Source organism: Squalius cephalus, assembly GCF_949319135.1.
Source record: "Squalius cephalus genome assembly, chromosome: 12".
Classification (NCBI taxonomy): domain Eukaryota; kingdom Metazoa; phylum Chordata; class Actinopteri; order Cypriniformes; family Leuciscidae; genus Squalius; species Squalius cephalus.
Genome location: NC_137133.1, coordinates 20775010 through 20797975, shown reverse-complemented (window position 1 = coordinate 20797975; position 22966 = coordinate 20775010). Strand labels below are relative to the sequence as shown.

Genomic DNA, 22966 nt, shown 5'->3' with positions numbered 1-22966 from the left:
TAAAACCTCACAAAAGTGACTTAGGAGCTGTTCTCATAATTTATGTTCTTTCATCCAAAAAGAGCCAAATTAAACAATAATCAAACAGCATGCAGAGGTTTTATGGGGAATTTTTAAAAGCTTGACTGTTTTTAACTCGATATGTTTAGGTTTGCTGAAATTGGGCTGGCTAGGTGTTGTTTGGAGAGAGTGTGTGTCTGAAGTTAGCAAAATGATGGAAATAGTCTTTAGAACCTTTAAGCTTGTTAAGCCGAGTGCAAAGCAAGTAAATTAAGATAATGTAGATTGTAATTGTGTTCGTAACAACAAACGTGATACTTAAGTACTTTGATTGTTAGTAATGTCAAGTTAGCAGTATTTTGTAATCTGACAAGGAGATGGATGCCTATCAATGTCAGGAGGTATTTGCTCTATGTCATGAGAAATGGATTTATACAAATCAAAATCGTGGCATTAGTTGGTATTAAAAATTTTTTAGCATGCAGGAGTGTGTAACATGATATAGTGGATAAACACAGTATTGGATTTGTGCGGAGCCTTGGGTTTGCTAATGAACATCATAACTCCATCAAGGGGAGGAGGTCTAATATGATGCTAATGCCTCCTGACTTACGGCCATGATAAAGTGTGCCAATTACTCATGAAGGCCACAACATTGGGAGTGCTGGGATCTCATTGCTGATCTGTGAAATCAGAGTCACACAATCACACACAGACATGGTAACACACACATAGGCGCACACAGCGTGTGATAAATGTACAGTTAGCCGTGTAAAGAGTCTGTGTGCGAGTTGAAGGCTCTGCTGAAATGTCACTTCCTAGTCATGGCCCGAGGGCCACTATGCCTGGAGTTGCCATGGAAGCATTGTCATGCTTGAGCAGAATATTGATTAGGTTTAAGAACAGATGTTCACAGACACACACACACACACACACACACACACACACACACACACACACACACACACACACACACACACCACATGGCTATGATCAAAGTAGCATATTTCTGAAGGAAATTCTCTCAAATAAATTCAATACAGGTCACTTTTATAAATTTATATGAACATGGAAACATAAGTGTCTATGGCATATTCCCTTCAAAGGCTTCCCACAGCAAGAGCATCAGACGGTTGAAGAGTGTAGGAGTTGAAAATAGTAAAACATGTTAATTAGTTAACTGTAAATTACCTTACCATATATGTGAAAAACTGTAAATGGTTTAATATCACATTATATGTAATTTTACTGTCAAATGCTGTCAAATTTATGGTTTTTGTAAGTGAAAACTATGAATTGCCATGTAATTTGCAGTAAGAAAAAAAACTGTAAAACGACATTTCCAGAAATCCCCGCCTTACACATTACATAATTATTTTTTTATAAACAATTTTATTTCTGTTATTTTTTTATCAGTAATGTAAATTAGTGTTTTTGTGTTACATTTTATTTAATGTTTATTTCATTATTTTTATCTTGTATTATTTTAGCGTCGTGTGTTTGTATGTATGACCCTTTACACTGTGTGAAGAAAACTCTCTTGAACTCTCTTGTGTTGAATTTAGGGCAAGTTAGCACGACAATAACACATTAAGGGCCCTATCTTGCACCCAGCGCAATTGACTTTGTACACCGACGCATGTTTCATTCCTATTTTGCACCCGACTCACAGCGGACTTTTCCCTCGAAAGACGCACGTCTGTAAATTAGGGAATGAACTTGCGCTCCAGGGGGCGGTTCAGCGAAAAGAGGAGGCGTGTTCTGATGCAAACGTTCCCTGGTGCTATTTTCCAGTTCCAGAAAACAATTCCACCACAGACCAGGAAAAACCTAGTCTAAAGTCAGTGGCGTGTTTTCAGTGGTGCATTCAGATGCTATTTTAAGGGCGCTTGCTTGGCCATAATGTAGCGTGTGCACAACGTGCATGCACTTTGCAATAGGCATAAATCTAGCTTACACATTTACCAAAATTATTATACGCCTGTTTAACCGAAGCTTATTTGGGTGGGTTTCTCCCATCTCCATACAATGTCACTTCTCTGTCTTTTACGGCCCTGACGAGAACGTCGGTCTCCTCGGCTGTGAACCGCTCCTGGCGTGCTCCTGGCAAATCCGCCGTTATAATAGCAATCCGCCATGGAACAAGCACGCCTACTTTTAAAGGGAATGTAAGATGACGCTGTGATTGGTTTACTGCACGTTACGCCCAAACCACACCTATGAATAATGTAGCTACTTCAGGCTACTACAGAAATGTATTGCATCAAATGTGACTTTAGAGTAAACAAACATGGCGGATGACCGGGTAGAAGAAGACGCTTATAGTATAAGCTAAGGTGACCATACGTCCCCGTTTTCCGGAGACAGTCCTGGTTTTTCTGTCCCTGGAAATGTCCGTTTAACAGCTCATTAAAAACAACCTGCAAATACATTGCAAAAAAGCCCGACCAACATACAGCAACCTGCTGATTATAGGAGCAATCGTGTAGCAATTATTTTCAACAATAGATGGCGTGGCGAGCTACGCTGACTCGTGCCGCTACTTTATGAAGAACGTAACCTGGGTGAGAGCAGAGCGACATAATCATTAAATATCAAAAGAAACATCGTTATCGCTTTATTGTATATAGTAGCCTATAAACAGCCTGTTTAACACATTACAGTTCCCTTTCGAAAGGGAACTCTACACTACGTCAGAATGACGCTATGGGGAACGCCTCAGGCGTGACAGGTGTCTGAAATAAATATCAACTCACGTCAATCATGTTGACCGGCGACAGCCCGTGCATCATCAGCTTGAATGATGAGCGCGCGACCTGGATGTATAAAGGGGAGCCTTGCACACATGACAACATCTTTTCGTCTTCAGGGACTGTTTGTCTGTTTTGAGAATATCGCTGAAGCGCGCGGGAGGCTCTCGAGAGAGCCTCTTGTGCAAACTGTGAGCGTTTTTCATTTAAAGATGCTCCGCTCTCGTCGGACCCTTTTCTCGAGGGAGGAGGGTTCAGCATCTGAGCCCCGTGGTGCACGCGATTTGTGAAACAATACTGTTTGGGTACGAGGCGTTCACAGCAGTTCCTGAGGGTGCTGACAGTGTTCATTAAGAAATATCTCGGCGCGCGTGAGAAAGAAAAAATCTGTGCGCTGTCGGATGTTTCAACCTCGCACCTGTTGACTTTCTTCTCGAGGGATGAAAGCCAAATATATTTTAACGGCTCGTTCTCGCGCTTGCCGAGGCAGTGTGTAGATTACGAGAACGTATAAATAAATATTAAAACAGTATTGTCTGGTGATTATGGCTGCATTTAATTCTATGAATTAAAATGATGGAATATTATCTGACTTTTAAGAAGTTAGATATTTAGTAATTCAGCCTATCATCCAGATCGCGTTATCCAGTGTTTGGCTGCATTTTAATTGAGGAATTAAAATGATGAGCAGCGAACAAAAAGAGCAGGTGTAATTCTGGTCTTTTTGTAAAATGTGAAATTAACATATTTCTGTTTCTTTTCAGACCACGTCTCCTGTTTTAGAGTCTGGGGCAAAATGTTTTGGGTAAGAAAATCTTTAGATTTACTTTTTCGATGGTCAGGTAGTAGGTCTTAACAGGCCTCCTTGACCATACAGTCCCCATTTTGCAACCGGACAGCGCTTGGGCCTCCCTGAGGTGAGCTCCCAGGAATTGACTGTCAAGGAGTAATGTGGTTATCAGGTCATAGGCCTCACTAGGCCTTCCTGAAAATGAGCTCCCACATACTGTGGTTGAATATGAGCTCCCACATTCTGTGGTTATCAAGTTATAGGCCTCACCAGGCCTTCTTGAATATGGGCTCCCACATACTGTGGTTATCAGGTCATAGGCCTCACAAGGCCTTCCTGAGTATGAGCTCCCACATACTGTGGTTGAATATGAGCTCCCATATACTGTAGTCGCCAGGTTATAGGCCTCACCAGGCCTTCCTGGTTATGAGCCTCCATATGTCAGGTTACAGGCCTCACCGGCCTTCCTGAATGTGAGCTCCCGCATACTGTGGTCATCAGGTTACAGGCCTCATCCGGCCTTCCTGGTTATGAGCTCCCACATACTGTGGTTGGATAAGCTCCCACATACTGTGGTTATCAAGTTATAGGCCTCACCAGGCCTTCTTGAATATGAGCTCCCACATACTGTGGTTATCAGGTCATAGGCCTCACTAGGCCTTCCTGAAAATGAGCTCCCACATACTGTGGTTGAATATGAGCTCCCACATTCTGTGGTTATCAAGTTATAGGCCTCACCAGGCCTTCTTGAATATGGGCTCCCACATACTGTGGTTATCAGGTCATAGGCCTCACAAGGCCTTCCTGAGTATGAGCTCCCACATACTGTGGTTGAATATGAGCTCCCACATACTGTAGTCGCCAGGTTATAGGCCTCACCAGGCCTTCCTGGTTATGAGCTTCCACATGTCAGGTTACAGGCCTCACCGGCCTTCCTGAATGTGAGCTCCCACATACTGTGGTCATCAGGTTACAGGCCTCATCCGGCCTTCCTGGTTATGAGCTCCCACATACTGTGGTCGCCAGGTTACAGGCCTTACTAGGCCTTCCTGAATATGAGCTCCCACATACTGTGGTCACCAGGTTTCAGGCCTCATAGGCCTTCCTGAGTATGAGCTCCCACATTCAGTGGTCACCAGGCTTCAGGCCTCCTAGGCCTTCCTGGTTATGAGTTTTCACATGTCAGGTTACAGGCCTCACCAGGCCTTCCTGGATGTGAACTCCCACTCACTGTGGTCGCTAGGGTATAGGCCTCACTGGTTGTGAGCTTCCACATGTCAGGATGCAGGCCTCATCAGGCCTTCCTGAATGTGAGCTCCCACGCATTGTGACTATCAGGTTAAAGGCCTCGCCTGGCCTCCCTGATCATGGGTTCCCACATGCTGTGGTTGCCAGGTTACAGGCCTCACCGGCCTTCCTGGTGATGGGCTTCTACATGTCAGGTTACAGGCCTCTCCAGGCCTTCCTGAATGTGAGCTCCCACATACTGTGGCCGCCAGGTTACAGGCCTCACCCGGCCTTCCTGAGTATGAGCTCCCACACACCGTGGTCGCAGGTCTTCCTAGTTATGAGCTTCCTCATGTCAGGTTATAGGCCTCATCCGGCTTTCCTGAATGTGAGTTCCCACATACTGTGGTCACCAGGTTTCAGGCCTCATAGGCCTTCCTGAGTATGAGCTCCCACATGCTGTGGTCGCCAGGTTTCAGGTCTCTCTGCCTTCCTGAGTGTTAAGCTCCCACATTCAGTGGTCACCAGGCTTCAGGCCTCTAGGCCTTCCTGGTTATGAGTTTTCACATGTCAGGTTACAGGCCTCACCAGGCCTTCCTGGATGTGAACTCCCACGCACTGTGGTCGCTAGGGTATAGGCCTCACTGGTTGTGAGCGTCCACATGTCAGGATGCAGGCCTCATCAGGCCTTCCTGAATGTGAGCTCCCACGCATTGTGACTATCAGGTTACAGGCCTCGTCTGGCCTCCTGATCATTGGTTCCCACATGCTGTGGTTCCCAGGTTACAGGCCTCACCGGCCTTCCTGGATACAAGCTCCCACATTCTGTGGTCGTCAGGTCACAGGCCTCAGCGGCCTTCCTGAGGATGAGCTCCCACTTACTGTGGTCGTCAGGTTATAGGCCTTACTAGGCCTTCCTGAGTATGAGCTCCCACATGCTGTGGTCGCCAGGTTAGAGGCCTCACCAGGCCTTCCTGGATTCAGAATGGATAAGTACATGCACTTTCGTTTCATGCACTTTCTAAAATCCATATTTATGGTAAGGGTTATGCGCTGTACGCTTCGTTCCCTTTTTTATGTGGTTCAGACTCCGGTTCTTCACCTTGGGTCCCACTCTAGATGCGTCTTCTGTCGCAATGTTTTACGACAGGCGCTTCCCTTTCAGGCTATCTCCCACATTCTGTGGTTACAGGCCTCATTAGGCCTTTCTGAAGGTAGCCCCACATTGTGTGGCTGTCAGGTTACAGGCCTCTCAGGCCTTCCTGAATACGAGCTCCCACTTACTGTGGTCACCAGGTCTCAGGCCTCACAGGCCTTCCTGAGTATGAGCTCCCACATACTGTGGTCGCCAGGTTAGAGGCCTTACCAGGCCTTCCTGGATTTGGACTGGCTAAGTACACGCACTTTCGTTTCGTGTACCTTCTAAAATCCATATTTATGGTAAGGGTTATGCGCTGTATGCTTCATTCCCTTTTTTACATGGCTCAGACTCCGGTTCTTCACCTTGGGTCCCACTCTAGATGCGTCTTCTGTCGCAATGTTTTACGACAGGCGCTTCCCTTTCAGGCTATCTCCCACATTCTGTGGTTACAGGCCTCATTAGGCCTTTCTGAAGGTAGCCCCACATTGTGTGGCTGTCAGGTTACAGGCCTCTCCGGCCTTCCTGAATACGAGCTCCCACTTACTGTGGTCGCCAGGTCTCAGGCCTCACAGGCCTTCCTGAGTATGAGCTCCCACATGCTGTGGTCGCCAGGTTAGAGGCCTCACCAGGCCTTCCTGGATTCAGAATGGCTAAGTACACGCACTTTCGTTTCGTGTACTTTCTAAAATCCATATTTATGGTAAGGGTTATGCGCTGTCCGCTTCATTCCCTTTTTTACGTGGCTCAGACTCCGGTTCTTCACCTTGGGTCCCACTCTAGATGCGTCCTCTGTCGCAATGTTTTACGACAGGCGCTTCCCTTTCAGGCTATCTCACACATTCTGTGGTTACAGGCCTCATTAGGCCTTTCTGAAGGTAGCCCCACATTGTGTGGCTGTCAGGTTACAGGCCTCTCCAGCCTTCCTGAATACGAGCTCCCACTTACTGTGGTCGCCAGGTCTCAGGCCTCACAGGCCTTCCTGAGTATGAGCTCCCACATACTGTGGTCGCCAGGTTAGAGGCCTTACCAGGCCTTCCTGGATTTGGACTGGCTAAGTACACGCACTTTCGTTTCGTGTACCTTCTAAAATCCATATTTATGGTAAGGGTTATGCGCTGTATGCTTCATTCCCTTTTTTACGTGGCTCAGACTCCGGTTCTTCACCTTGGGTCCCACTCTAGATGCGTCTTTTGTCGCAATGTTTTACGACAGGCGCTTCCCTTTCAGGCTATCTCCCACATTCTGTGGTTACAGGCCTCATTAGGCCTTTCTGAAGGTAGCCCCACATTGTGTGGCTGTCAGGTTACAGGCCTCTCCGGCCTTCCTGAATACAAGCTCCCACATACTGTGGTCGCCAGGTTACAGGCCTCAGCGGCCTTCCTGATATGAGCCCTCATGTACTGGAGCTCCCCACATGAGGGGGTCATCAGGTCTTAGGTCTCAGTAGACCTTCCTGGGTTTGAACCCTCTCTTACTTCCCCAGTGTTCGGATCGAGCACTGGGTAGACCCGTGGATTGAGTGGACGACTTCCGTCGTTTCTTGAGGTTAAGTCACACTCTCTGGGAGATCCCGTCTCTGTGATCCGGAACTGAATGGTTTCTGCCAGCTTTACAGGCCTTCAGTTTCTGGATGCCTTATCCAAGGCAACTTCCGGAGGCTCTGTCTTGGACAGACAGGCAATGGCCAGACTGTGAGTCTTAGTATAGATCACCAGGCCAGCCTGGTGGCATTTCAGGAGGCATGCTCCCCTGAATAGTGACTGGCTGGGAGTCCCTTGGGTCCCCTAGCCACACTCCCTAGAAGGGACCCCTTCTATTGGAAGTTGTGGTCCTAAGCCTTTGAGCTGGCCCAGATATACCCCCAATTAACTATGTTCTGGCGGTTTCTTGGTTCATTAGCTTGGGCTATGACCGGTAGGGAGTGCTGTCACTGACAGCCCGATGTGACCTAAGGGTGAGTGGTTCCAGTGTTTCTGAATTACTGGTTCGGACAGTTGTCACTGCCTTTGGGCACGCACTCCCCTCAGCATGGTGGCGTTGGTATATCGTTCCCCATAGCGTCATTCTGACGTAGTGTAGAGTTCCCTTTCGAAAGGGAACGTCTCAGGTTACGACTGTAACCTATGTTCCCTGAGAACAGGGAACGAGACACTACGTCTTCCTGCCATGCCTCGGGGCCTGCCTGCAACAGTCCCTTCAGACGATAGGATGTTGTCATGTGTGCAAGGCTCCCCTTTATACATCCAGGTCGCGCACTCATCATTCAAGCTGATGATGCACGGGCTGTCGCCGGTCAACATGATTGACGTGAGTTGATATTTATTTCAGACACCTGTCACGCCTGAGGCGTTCCCCATAGCGTCATTCTGACGTAGTGTCTCGTTCCCTGTTCTCAGGGAACATAGGTTACAGTCGTAACCTGAGACGTTTTTCTCGATTGCTTAAACACTATAACCAGGCTTTTGAATTAAAATTTCAAAACCATAATGCCATTTATCAAAAAGCACACCCATTTCACTAAACTTTAAACACTATTACCTGTTTTGACGCATGAGTCAGATTTGTTGAACTTTCACTGCAAAACTCTACACACAAATCCCTTCATTTCTCATTGCCTACACCATGTTGTCATTTAGAAAGCACTAGCATTCAATATTGTTCACTCAAGTCAGCACAGCTTCAGCTCAGTTAGCACACAATTACCCAAGTGGAAACACTAAGAGTCAAAATTTAACACATATCAACCAGATCCTTCAATAGATATATGAAAGGGCCCAAATCAGTTTATTGAGTTTTGGAACAATGTATCCAGAAAGACATGAAGGAAGAGATCGAGGATAAGGAGGAGGAGGAGGAGGAGGAGGAGGAGGAGGAAGGGCAAGAAGACAAGCAGTCTCAGATGAAATTCAAGCCACTCTAGTTGCCCATGTCTTAGTCAGTGGTATGACTATGAGGGAGGCTGGGCTACGAGTAAGGCCAAATTTGAGTCGTTTTACCGTCACCTCGAGAGCCTTCAGGGAGGTGTGGTGACAAACAAAATTCACTGAATAAAAGACAAACATTTCCAATAGTCTTTGATGAGGTTTATTTTCTTACAAGAAAAGGCCAGCAGTTGTACAGTCACACAGAGTGGCTGCAGAGTGTGACAGTGAAGGCATCCTTTCTCCTTTATAGTCTTGACTCCCAGAATGTTATCTTTCTAGGCAAATGATGGTATTTCAACCATATGTGGAACATTCTTTAGACGTGTTCATCATATTGTCTCCTTGAGTGGAGACCACAAGTTACATAACTTACCAGTTTTGGAAATGTTGTTTTGAATTTATTGCACCAGTGTGTTAGACTATGTTGTAGTGTGTGTGATTTTGAGGGCTTGTGTGTCCTGTCTGAGGGCAAAGTTTGGTTTTTCAGCAAGAGTGAATGGTTTTGAGTGTAGAGCTTCATTTTGACCTGAAAATAGGATGTTTGGGGAATTGGGTGAGACGTTATGGATTTGTGTTTACAGTTTTGAGAATACGAGGCATAGTTTCAAGAAATGTGTTTAAGCAATTGAGAAAAACTGTAACAATGGAGCTGTTTATAGAGTTTGAACTCAAATATAAAGAAATGCGGTCAGTGCTTAGTTCAAGGAGTTCAGTAAAGTTGGCAATATATTCACAGATTCAGTCTTCCCAGATCAATAACTCGTGAGCTAAAGGTTATTAAAACACAAATGAAGGAAAAAAAACGAGCTACACCCCAATTTATTTATTATAGTCCAGTTAAATAAACATTGCATTTAAAAAAAATCTAAAGAAAAGTTAATAATAAGAAACACATTACAGGTAAAATAACAAGTCTGTAACCTTTCAGATTTAATGCACAGATCGTTTTTGACGTCAGATTTTTTTCCCTGTCCGTTTCAAATATCACAATTTTAGAGTTCAATCCTGCATTTTAACATGGTTGTCACTCCTGAAACTTTGCAGTATGTATCTACGATGGCCAAGTAGTGCACAACACAACGGAATTTAAGAAGCAAACGTAAGTTTAATTGTTGTAATTGTTTACTGTGCATACATAAAGGGAGGTATTGGGGAAATTTTACCTGTAGTAAGTCAGTGTGGTCACTAGGAACGAACTATAACCTTTGGAACATGAAAATAAAAACACTTTTAGTGAGTTACAGCAATAAAAAACAACAACTATAAAAGCAAGATATTGGCAGAAGCTTATACAGTAAGTCAATTTTACTATAACTTTGCAAATATCGTTCACTTGAATGAATGATTAGACGTTTATATTTTTGGACTGTCTGTGAGTAGAATTTGAAGAGGGTCCCTTTAGCAGCCTAGGTGAATATGCAGCGAATATCAAACTTAAAACTTAAATTTACTGCACTATTAGTCAGGAGCATTTTAGTTGTGTTGTGAACTTGTGTGTGCTTTTTAAATTCCGTTGTGTTGTGCACTACTGGGCCACCATACTTAGCAGCATGAAAATATAATATGTAATATTTTGAAGAAAAAAAAAACATTATTTGAGTACTAATGTGTTGGAAAATAGCAAGAAATTCATTTTGTGAGGTATTTGTTCATATGCTCAGATTGCACATTTGTGGGATAACGAATTAACACCTTATTCAGTTGAATAACAGATTAAATTAATTTTCAAAAAAACAAACAAAAAAAAAAAACCTTGGTTGCCATGCATGATTGTTCTGCGTCGGCATTATTTATGCCATTTGGAATGCACTCCTTGAAATTGTTGTGCACAATTTTCCATAATTCATTGCACTCTGCTGGTGAGCTGTTTTGACCACTTATGTAAATGCCGCGTATAAGCAACGGCTGCCATTCTCACAAACATCAAAATTATCACAGTCACGTTTGTTTGGACTCTTTGTGTTTCATCATCGTCTGTCTGAAGTTTAAAATCATTGGTTACCCGTAAGCCAATCACATAACGTTTGGTTATAACGTGTGTTATGCGCATGCTCAGCCGTATCTAACTTGCACTGTAAACACATGTATGATGTGAAAACAAAACCATCGAGCGAAATACCGGAGTGAACATGGCTGTGAACGACTTTTGCAGATTATGTGAAGTAAATCTATGCATCCACGGTACAATCAGCGTCTACGTCACGGCTCTCAGCCCGCCCTCTGTTTGTTGATTGGCCGGCTGTTTTGAGGCCGGAGGAAAACGGGGAGAAAGGTCGCTACCTCAGACTGAGTACAGAAGCGAACTGAAATTGAGTGGAAGTATGAAGTCTGACGTAGTGTGACAAAAATACTTATTTTTTTACTTTTACAGAAATTCTTGAACGACCTTCAGGACAAAGGAAAAGGACAAAGAAACCTTCCCTATAGCTTAGAGTAAAACTGCACTTTATTGTGCAGAATAAGACAGGATGATTAACTCAGCAAATTTCCACACCACTGCCGCTCTCATTCAAAAAAACTAATTATGAAGCTTTGCATTTCCGTCAGGACTCCCACAAGGAGGAACAGTTTGGTTAACAATGACAGGCTCTAATGACACACTGCTATGATCAGGTTTCTCTGATCCTCTGAGGACAGCAGGACAATTATGCAGGCATGAGATGTTCAAACACACACAAATAACAAGGAGAAGAAAAAGGATCATGACATAGGAATTCCTTTGTGTCCCTGCACTGTAAACAAACTATTTTGCTGACGGAGCAAAAATAGTCATAAGATCTAGCCAAATTCTCGCTGAAATGTGTTGTAATTGATATTTTTTAAAGAACTGCTGTATGAATGCAATAGCACTCTTGTCATGCTGATGTACTGAATACCTTGTAGGATATTGCTAAAGGTTGCTTTAAGAGCAAAAATGCCCCTATACCTGACAGATACAACTAAAATAAGTCCATAGGCCCTATCATACACTCGGTGCAATGCAGAACCAGGTGTGATGCAAGTGGTTTTTGCTAGTTTCAGCCTAACACAGTTATCATTTTCACATCTTGCGCAATGTTGTTTAAATAGTTGTTTAATTGTGAGCCCATGGGCGTGCTGGTCTGAAAACGAGGTGTGTTGGCGCGTTGCTATTTTGAAGCAACTGAAATAGACTGCGCCATTGACTAACAAGAACCTGGTCTAAAGTCAATGGCGCAATATTTTTTTTGTTATTTAAAGCGTGTTAGTAAAGTGCGCCTATAGGCGGGTCCACAACGCACGTACACTCTTATTACACACACAGGGACGGGCAGCAGCACCCAACTAGCCAAATATTAAAAATAAAAGGATTACAATGTAAAAGTTTATAATTGTGTACATAAGGATATGGTGGAAACCGGCGTGTGCCGTAGATGGTCTGCTTGTGCGCTTTCATGATCTTGCGATTCTTGTGCTACATTTTTATTTTTCAAATAAGTATCCCGTTTACAACACGTTTCACTGTTTCTTCAGCATCTCATATCCTGTGCACCTTGTTTAAAAAAAGCAGTGCCAAGTTAAATATTGTTCCTCTTTTAATGTGGACCACAGCGGGTCAATGCCAATTTAAAAACAACTGACCAATCAGATAAAAGAGGGGGTGGGATAAGCATCCAACTTTTTGTCCAATCTCGATGAAACAAACAAATCCTGTTCCTCATACATATACATGTGTCCTTTGTCTTGAGTTGTTCATGTGTGTTAAAGGTTATGGCAGAGAGGGGAATGTAACATTGTAGAGCAGCACAGGTGGTGATTGGGGTCCAATGAGAGTTCTGCTGTGTGCTGATCAGTATTTGATTATGTTCCCTGAGCAGCAGCACACTGTGGGCCAGTGCCTTCATTAGCATCTCATCAACATAATATCTGAGCCAGTGCAAGTGCATTTGCATGCTCTACAGCTCAGCCCTCCTCTTAGGTGTACCTACTGATATAGTGCACATCTCACATGCTACAAATTGTTGAGCAAATGTAGGCTTATATATAATTTCTCAGGTGTATAAACACTTCTCGACTTCTTAGAAACTTGAAGAGTTATTTTCAAAAATAGTAAATATCCTGTTTACAAGTAAATGTTTAATATCTTTATTTGAAAGAGGTTTCACTAACTAACTACGACAATCAGTTATTAATATTTCGTTGATTATCTCTTGTTTTTGCATGTCTTCATAATTTCTTTGTATAATAGACTTTTGTCTGACAGCCTGGACAAAAATTATGTCCGCACAATTTGCCATGTTTCATTGTGTTATCACAAACAAAAACAATTGACTCCAAGCACAACATGATAATAATAATAATAATAATATTTGAATGTCAATTTTCTTAGGCCAGACATCACTTTTGGCCACTACTGTATATATTAAGCAGCACAAATGCCATATCCATATAATCTTTCTCCTCAGTCGTGGACTCACCCAGCCTGAAGAAGAAGCCCACAGAATAATACAAGAGAATCTTGCCATTGAGACAGACCCACAGTGTTCGCTGCCGAAGCGGAATACACAACGGCCCTGCCGCTCACCATTAATGTTTTGCTGAAAAGAAAAGAGCTATTTCAATAACTAAAAGAGGAAATTCACTCATGAAGATGTGTTTGTTTCAAAATGTCTCTCCGTGAGTGTTTTTATGCAAGGTCCCATCCAGTCATCCAATAGGCCAAACTAAGTGTAGCACCACATTTAATTTTTTGACTGGAATGAAAAAGGAGGCTGTGGGGGATAGAATTACAGTGTGTTCAATGGATAATAGTGTTTTTTAATAACATAACGATGTTCAGCTGACGAAACATCTTACAAGAAAAAAAAAAAAAACTTGAAAGTTGAAAAAAAATGAGGCGAAAATGACATGACCTAAGATCTGTATACAGTGCTGCCATTGTAAAGACTGTAACTCTATCCCTCACAGCCTCATTTTCCTCTGCACTATATTGAATATGGCATCTAACCTGACTAAGGTCTATGGGCAGGAGAGTTGTGTCATCTCCCTGGCCACCCTCATGCAGAGCCTACTCTTAAGGAGACAGACTGCCCTTACTATGAGGGCATGAGTCTCGGGAAGCCCTCATAGTCTCGGGAAGCTGAAGGTTGAACCCATATGGTCCCCCACACCATTATTCATTACATTCTCAGGAACCATGTACAAAGTAGCAGTGGAGCCGAGTATAAGGTCCATAGTGATGAGCTCATGCCGGTTCACTCTCCCACGTCCTCAACACGTTCCACCCCTCTGCTGGAGAAAACAGTTTGGTCACATTCAGTGTTTGGACGATGCGGATGATGCCATGTTTTTGGCAGCCTCCAAAGGTGAAGACTGGTCCATGCCATGGTGGAGTCCCATTCAGAGTGAAACGGAAAGACTTTTACTACACTGGTCAGTGCTGACCGCTGGGGGTATGAAAAGATCCCTTCCGTGGAGGAAGCTGCTGTCACCCACCCGTGTCCATCAACTGTGATCAGATGGTCACAATTTGCCAATCACTGTGGTCAATAGCATTTTGGACAGTGCAGCGTTTTTATCAGAGGGACGTGGAGATGGGCCTGGTTTGTCCGACAGATGCGTCCAGTATGGGTTAGTAGTGCACCTGGTGCTCAAAGCGTTTCTACCAAAACTCCACCATGCTTTTGTGCATATGGACAACACGGCGGTTGTAGCATACATAAATCGCCATGGGGTGTCAGGCCTTGTTCACTAGTACCGGGGGAATGGGAGCCGCATCCCCAGACGGAACAGATGATTTGGTACATTTTTGAGCAAGCGCACCTGAGGTGCACCTGTTCATGGAGAATTATCACAGCTAAATGTTAGCTATGCAAAGACACAAGCCCCCCTGAGGTTGGCACACAAGTGCTGGCAGCATGCAAATATGGGTTTCCTTCGGTGAGGTCAGAGAAACCATACTCATCATTCTCTAATAGCTGGCTGCTCTTTTAGTAAGAATGAAGTATCTAAGGGATGCTAGAAGATTACATCCTCCACGTTCTTCTACTCTGTCTACAGGGGATCTGGCTGTAGTGCTGAAAGATCTCAAAGGCCCAATCTCTATATAGGCCATGGACCCACACCCAAAGTAGCATACTTAAGTGCTATTGGCTAGTGAAATTCACTGCCGTGACTCAATAGGGTTGCATCAATTCTAGTAGAAAGGTGTTTCCCTTAGCATCTGCTACTGAGGCAATGTCTCGAGTAACCAAAGAAGTTTTCACACATTTCGCATTTCAAAATTACACATTTACGATTTATCACCTTTAAATCTTTGATCACCAAAATTACATATTTAAAAGTTTTTACTTGAAAACAAACTATTCATGCCTTAAAATAGCTTGAATATAACTCTACACTCTTGCCTCATTAAGTATATGGGGTTCTATGAATATACTAATAAGCCCCGCCTCCACCCACTCACACCAGCTCAGAGATCCACTCGTTGACGATCACGCGTTGATCTGATTGGTTACAAGGTAGTTTGTAACTTCAGAAACACCAGCGATTTCAAAGTGCGTTTTTTGAGACTGTCTTTGGTTCACTGCAGTTTTAAGAAGAAAATACTCAGCAATGGTGTTGACTTACCAATTTTCACATGGTTTGTCTTAAAGCACAACACCACAACACCACCAGACATATAAACAACATTAAAAACTTGATTTTCACCACAGGGAGACTTTAAGGCAAACCACCAAACCATGATTTTTTACTTGCTAGTTGAAGGAAAACTTTGAATTTTATCTAATGAAATCACTGAGAGAAAACAAATGCACCAGGAAAAAAAATACTGAGGGAGAAAAGTGGAAAAGGATGAAAAGTAACATTTGAATTGATAGTTGACTGATGTTAAAGAGATGTTCATGAGAGGGAGGAACTGCATTAGCTGAGTGAACGAGAAATCAATAACTGGAGAAATCCCAGTGCTGGACAAGACAGTGACTGAGCAGAGAATGGGGATGAGATGAGGAACAAGAGAGGAGTGAGACTGAAAAATGAGTGCCATAGAGACCAAAAGTGAAGTAGGAGGAGCTGATGCCAGAAGAACTATTAAGAGAGAATTGGTTTTCTAAATGATGTCTTTGTTACAATTATTACCAGAGAACATCTGTGTTTCATGCACTGATTTGGATAGGACTGGGATCTTTGTAGTTTTTACTGATGAGAGTGTTATTTGTCCGGATATTGGTGTTACAGTATTATGTGCTCGGGATTTGTGCATCAGAAACCCACTGAAATGAGCCATCACGTTGAGGATCACATCTGACACCACTCCATCTGATCCATTCTGACCAGTGTCTATGATGGGAAACTACTTCAGTTTGATGTGCTTGATATGTTGCCATGTGACTTGACGCTACACTCAACTAGAAATTCAACACAAACTAAACTCAAACAACCCCATCAAATGAGGATGAGATAAAATAGTGCAATTAAATATTCAATATGTGAATAATGTACATATTCACATTTTTTTGTGGTTTATGAGTGTCTGTAATGTTACAGGTTGCTAAAGGCATATTGTGTGTCTGAGTGCTAGCCATGTTACATAAGCACTGATGCACACTAGAGCAATGAGACAGAGATGAGTTGAGTTAATGTCCTCAGGGCCAAATGTCACTGCTGAAATAATTAACATATGGAAAAACATAATGGTTTACTACACCCCATATGAGAACACTGATAAAACATGCTACATACTATGAAATATACTGTAACAAATTACTGTAAAATTTACAGCAACTTACTGGCAATTTTGGTTGCCAGTAAGCCTGTAAATTTACAAGAGTACTGTAAATCATAAAATACAATTATACTGTAAAATTATACAGCACACCTGTAAAAGCAGCAACACATGAGGAGCTGTGAATTTACAGTTCTTTAATGTAATCTTTACAGATAACTAATATAACAGATAATTGAAATAACTCATTATATTTGAGGAAATTGATTGGTCAATTGCCATTAAATATTTATACTGTGAGCTTATTTCATTTGAGTCCACTAAAAAAAAGACCTCTAGAAAAAAACTAGAAACATCGATTTAACTAAATCCTACTAGTTAACAACAGCACACATGAATGAGTTGAAGAACTTAAAAAAAAACAAAAAAACATCAATGCATCAGCAACTACACAGTCACTGCCTTTAAATAAAGCAACATGCAGCATAACATCAGTGTTTCTCTGCTCATCCTGGACTGAAGCACAGGCTCTACTCTTCAGCACAATGGGGACCCACAAAACTCAACAGAAACGCTTTAAATCCCAACAGAACATTAAACAATAACAGATCTCCACGATATCATTATGTGCAAAAACACAAAAAATCACATCAATTCACAGAATTTTACTTTTTTGTTTAGTAAATTTGACTGTGAGATTTTACTGTAAACAACTGACTTCCACAGCCTTAGATTAAATCAACTGAAGATAAAAGACATTAAATATCTCAAGATCTCAGCAGAGGATTAAACAATCCACAAACAGTATTACCAGATTCACTTATTACTAACCAGATTTACTTTATTTCTGTCATAATCAGACTTATTGAGAAATAACAGAGGTTTAGATGTTGATGATTTATTGAAAATATTTCATTTGATGTTACCTTGATCGTGATCAGTGTTTACTTTAGTTGGGCTCTTGACTCTTGATTTATTTAACATTAGCTTTTCTCTGGCTGCTATAACCATGTCTTTATAAGACAAATGTGTTATGGCAATAAAAGCCAAGGAAAAATATGATCAGGTGATGATAGTTGTGTATTGATGTTGGCCTTATCAACATCTAGTGGCTGATACGCTGATCTTGACCAGAGACTATTCTCTGATTATGAAGGTGAGGTTACATACATATACATACAGTACACACTATACTTTACTAGGGATGTCAGAACTTGATTCGGTCATAGGTCGGTATTTAAAAAAAAGAGAGAAAGAAACCAATACACAGTCAACACCGAATCTGTTCTATAACTAAGTGCAGTCACTGAATTCAAGCCATCTGCTGTTTGAGTCAGGGCTCTACAGTGTGACCATTTCAGTCGCATTTGCGACAAAAAATCTCTGTGTGCGACCATGAAAAGATATTTAGGCGGATTGTGTGGCTGCCCCGTTCGAAGCTAAAAACTTCAACTCCCAAATGCCATCTTGGTGCTATTGTTCCTTGCAAGAAGCAGAAAACATAAGTGACAGGTAACGTTAAACAGGACAGGTTCCAAAAAGAATGGCTAGACGCTTTTCCGTGGCTACAATACGAGAAATATAAAGATGTTATGCTGTGCAAATACTGCAAAGAAGCTGGTGCAGAATTAGCAGGGCCAACAATGTTTGTGTGCGGACATTCACACTTCAAGCGAGAATCGCTAGTGAAGCACAGCATTTACGCTGCAGGGACATATTCATTAACAGGTCGCAACCTAATAATCCCCATACAATTCAGGTGGCCGCTAACAGGCAAATTAGTCTTACAGACGCAGAAGCTCTCCGACAACTAAATATCAAATTCAACACTGCATACATGATAGCGAAAGAAGAGATCCCATTCATGCAATTTGGGCCATCTGATTGCTGTACTTTGTGTGGCAAAAACATTAATTGTGTTCAGCAGTGAGTGCAGATGTCAATTTAGAGCTTTTATAAGGACAGTTCACCCAAAAATAAAAATCCTGTTATCATTTAATATTTTATTAATTTTTTATCATTCTTTAATCTTCAGAACACACTTGAAGGTATTTTTAATATTATGGGTGTATAACGACATTTGGGTTGGTAAATGGCAGAATCAGACTGTCCTTTTAAATACAATTGAGAACTACACTTCAGCGTCTGTGCATTGTGTATTTGTGCATATGAATTTAATATGAACTTGCATATGAATTTGTGCATTGTGTATTTGTGCATATGAAAAAAGTATTTGTGCATTTTTTGTGTTTTCTGAGGACAGCCGGTGTAATTGTTTTTCTGAAAATATTAAATGTTTATAAGGTAAACTTCTGTCACACACTATGTTTCTGAATTCTCTTTTCTCATGCTTTCCATACTTCCATTGTTACATGTTATATGTGGCACAGCCGCACAGTAATATTGTGTCATTTCAGAAAAAAAAAACTTTCAATTGTCTGTGCTCCTAAATTTTGGACTGTGCTCCTAATAAAAAAAAGTTACCGTAGAGCCCTGGTTTCAGTTAAATCCTGTAAAAGTAATTATGAAATCTGCAATTCTGAACCTTTACTTGAAAATTTTATACTTTTGTTAGATACCTAATAAACTTTAAACAAATTTGTATCTTTATGTTTGTGCTTCATGTTTCTACTTATTGTATTTTTTCTTTATTTTATTACTGAATATTAACTTAAATCAAAATTTGACTTGTTTGAGGTGTTTGGAAAACGTCCGCCAGTTTGCATTATTTGGAAGACAACATTGGGCAGGATGGAATAACATTTTATTTTATATTAAATAAAATACAGAAAATAAAAAAATGGGCTTATCAAAGAAATAATCATCAGTTTAATTGATTATCGAAATAATCATTGCAGCCCAGTATACTAAACTGTATTGTGTTTACTATACAGTACATGGTATACTACATACTGTATACTGTATACTATACACTATGTACTATTTATGCAGTACTATAGAAGTACTGTAAACTGCACACTATATACTATCATGGTATACCATGTTGTTACAAGGTGATTCAGAGGGTCTGTTGTCTTTTGGGACAAACGGGTTTGAAGTGTGTGCATGCGCATGCATCAAATGTATCACAGTCCTAAGAGATGGGGATTTTCGGATGAATCCACCCAGAAATCTACAGCACTGAAATGTACAGAGACGAAGAGAGAGAGAGAAAATGAGAAAGTCTTTGTTCAGAGGCAGAATTTTCACTGGATAATTAGTAAGAGTGAACGCTGAGGACTGGGGCCGAAGAGTGAAACTCTAAAGCTCCAGGCAGAGATTATCTAAACCAGAGCTGAACTTCTCCTGACTCTTCTAATCACTCCTCAAAGACGGCTAGTCGCATAGCATATCTCTCACGCTGCAGTAGCCAGCTAACCCACCCAGCCCCAGTCACTTCAGACTTTAGTCCAGTCTTGTGCAGGCTCTAGATTAGCTCTGAGCAGAAGCCGTTTGGATGACCTTCAGCCACCAGTATTTTCATCATCCCCAGCACCAGCACACTGATCCTCAGCCATTAGCCTAAGTTAATAACTTCTTCTCATCTCACTAAAACATAAGTAGAGGGTTGGTGAAGTGCTGATTTCATTTCCCTCCTCCAGTACATGAAAGAAAACTGTTACGATTAGCTGTCTCTTCCATTATCCGCTATGTGTAGGGTTGCTAGCAGAGTATAATTTGTTCATTTATGTAAATGTTTAGGCCTATTTATAATTTTTATTAAAAGTAAGAGTATAGAGAGGACAGGAAATGTCTAGTGTCAGAATAACTTCAGGTCTGTCTACTCTTGACGTGTCAAAGCCGTGTGTCATCTCAGAATGTTGACTAGCCAATCAGATGTAAGCTCGTACTGTACTTAAAATGTAAAATGAAAATAAAATCTTTGAAAAGGCAACCCTACTTTATTTTCAACAGCAATCCAAACTTTTAGAACAGGAAAATAATTTCACAAATAATCTTAATATTGGTAACTGTGTAAATTTAGGGCATCAGAACTTCTAGCATCTTCTAGTATTTTGGCTAAATTAAAAGCAAAATTTCGAAAAGTTGCTATAGATTTAGCAAAAAAATAAATATATATATATATATATTGACTGATTAAATGATTTTGTATGTTTTTCTAATCGCATCATGTTAAATCCTTATTTCAGTTTTCGCATGGAGATAGTGTAGAAAAGTGTAGAAATCTGTCGATTTTAAAGGGGAATTTGTAGTCTTGTTTTGTATTGTGCAGACACAACACGATGCTACAAGAATTTTCTCAAATCACAAGGTCAACAACAGTAAAGAGATCCAACAGGTCGGTTTATATGAAAGATTATGTCTCAGCATCTCTGGTTTTAAAGCATAAATATGCGGTGGTGTTGAAATACACTCGACCTGTCCCTAGAGTCACTGACTCAGCCAAAACACAAGCCCTCTCTGAATGATAGACCGAACATCTTCAAAATCCAGCCTGTTCATGCACTCAGCAACACGACAACCTCAGAAACACGAGACACTGCTACATTATATGCCTCAGAAATGGAAGTCTTATTTAAATAAGAAGGCAGACACCACCAATACATCTCCATATCATCGGGAATTATACGATTAATCTGTTTTGACCACAAAAAATGGTTTCATAATCAGCACTGATGGCTGGGCTGTCTGGACAAGAAGATCCCAGATCCCAAAGGCTCACAAACTTAACTATTCAAATCTGCAGAGGGTAATGCTTATCAGCGGTAGCTAATAATAAGGCCTACTGATATAATAAGGAACGCATGCAATACCTTTGTTTCTGCCTACATAGGGGTTGGTTGAAGAGGTTCCACAGAGACAAACAGGAAGGGAGATGTCAACAAGAACAACAGTGGGAAAGAGAGAGACAGGGACAGTAAATTGGAGGATGACAGTTCTGCACACATACATATTCAGGACAGATTCACATGCACTTTAGAATAATGTGAGCATGTAAACTGCCGTTTCTGACTTGAATTTCCTGTACTACAGAAATATAGACATAATTGTTACCCCATCCATATCACTTGAACTGAGGTGGAAAAAAAAAAACCTTAGTGTTACTCAAACTAACAGATGCTCAGTGTACTCACACATTTTGTAATTCTGGTCTGGAAGACAGGCATATGTTGATTCATATATTCAGCTGTATCTTTCTCCATAAGGACTAACCTATTCTATGTCCAGTTCAAAGGCTTTGATGTCAGGACACGAGTGCTTGAATGAAGGATATATAATAGATTCATGTCCGTGTGGCTGTCCATCTCCACCATAGGCAAGATGCACCCAAGAGAATTGTACATTTCTGTGCCAAGTGACCTAAATTAGTGAGAATACCTTTACGAAAAATAAGTATATTTGAAGTCAATTTTAAGTATACTTGAGTTCAAGTATATTTTTAAGTATACTTTATACTAATATCAATGTACTAGTAGTGAACTTGTAAGTACTATTTCAATACTAATTGGAACTAAATTGGCCCACTTTTTAAAAGTATATGTTTGAGTGTACAATAAGAGTAACAGTAGTAAACTTGTTCACTACTACAACTACGTTTCTCATTTGCACCACATCTGTACTACAAGTGAACTTAAAAGTATACTAGTAGTTTACTATTTTAATACTTGTAGTAATTTTTTTTTGTATAAGAAAGTACATTTTGAAGTGTACTCTCAGTAAACAACTAGGTTAATGTGGTTTTATAATGCAAGTATACTTGTAAGTTTTCTTTAAGTGAACATAACATTATACTTTTAGTTTACTATTTATATATTATTACCTTTAAGTATACTAATATTTTCCTATTTAGGTATTACTTTATTATACTAGAAATATGCATTTAATTGTACTTTAACTCTATCCATTTTAACATAAAACATTTTGGGACTACAAAATGGCACAAAATACTTTTAATTTATGTTAAACAATATTATATAAAAGTATAATATAACATTTTATATTAAATAATAATATAATGTTTATACAAACTATAATATATTGAGTTTGACCTTCACATGTTGACAAGTTGACAACCAACATTTTCGGAACCTTCTTTCACTATCTAAAAGTTTGGGACAAAACCATCACGGCAGATCATTCATATACCACAAATTTAAAAAGAAAAATCTTTCAAACTATTTAAAAGGTGTCATTCTATTAATATTCCCTGCTTTGCTTCCTTTCAGCACTGTTCACTCAGAGAAGAGCTGTTCTGTTTAACTCAGGAATATATTATTTATAGCTGCATAGTAATTCTGCCAGTCTATGAATGATATCTTAGTAATACGGAGGGCAGATCAGTGATTGTACATTATGGGTCAGTTGGCACAGCAGTAGTCGAACTTAAGAGAGAGAATGTAACTTTCTATAACATCATGGGGGAGTCAAACCTGAGAAAACCTCACTTGTAACCTGTCAGTTCACCGCACCGCAGTATCACAGAGAGAA

The 22966-nt window shown here is 41.0% G+C and overlaps 1 protein-coding gene across 16 annotated transcripts in view; it reads right to left on the bottom strand.

Moving 5' to 3' along the window:
• Positions 1 to 22966, bottom strand: part of nrxn3b (neurexin 3b) — an 812755-nt gene that overhangs the window by 777137 nt on the left and 12652 nt on the right. The window lies entirely within an intron of this gene.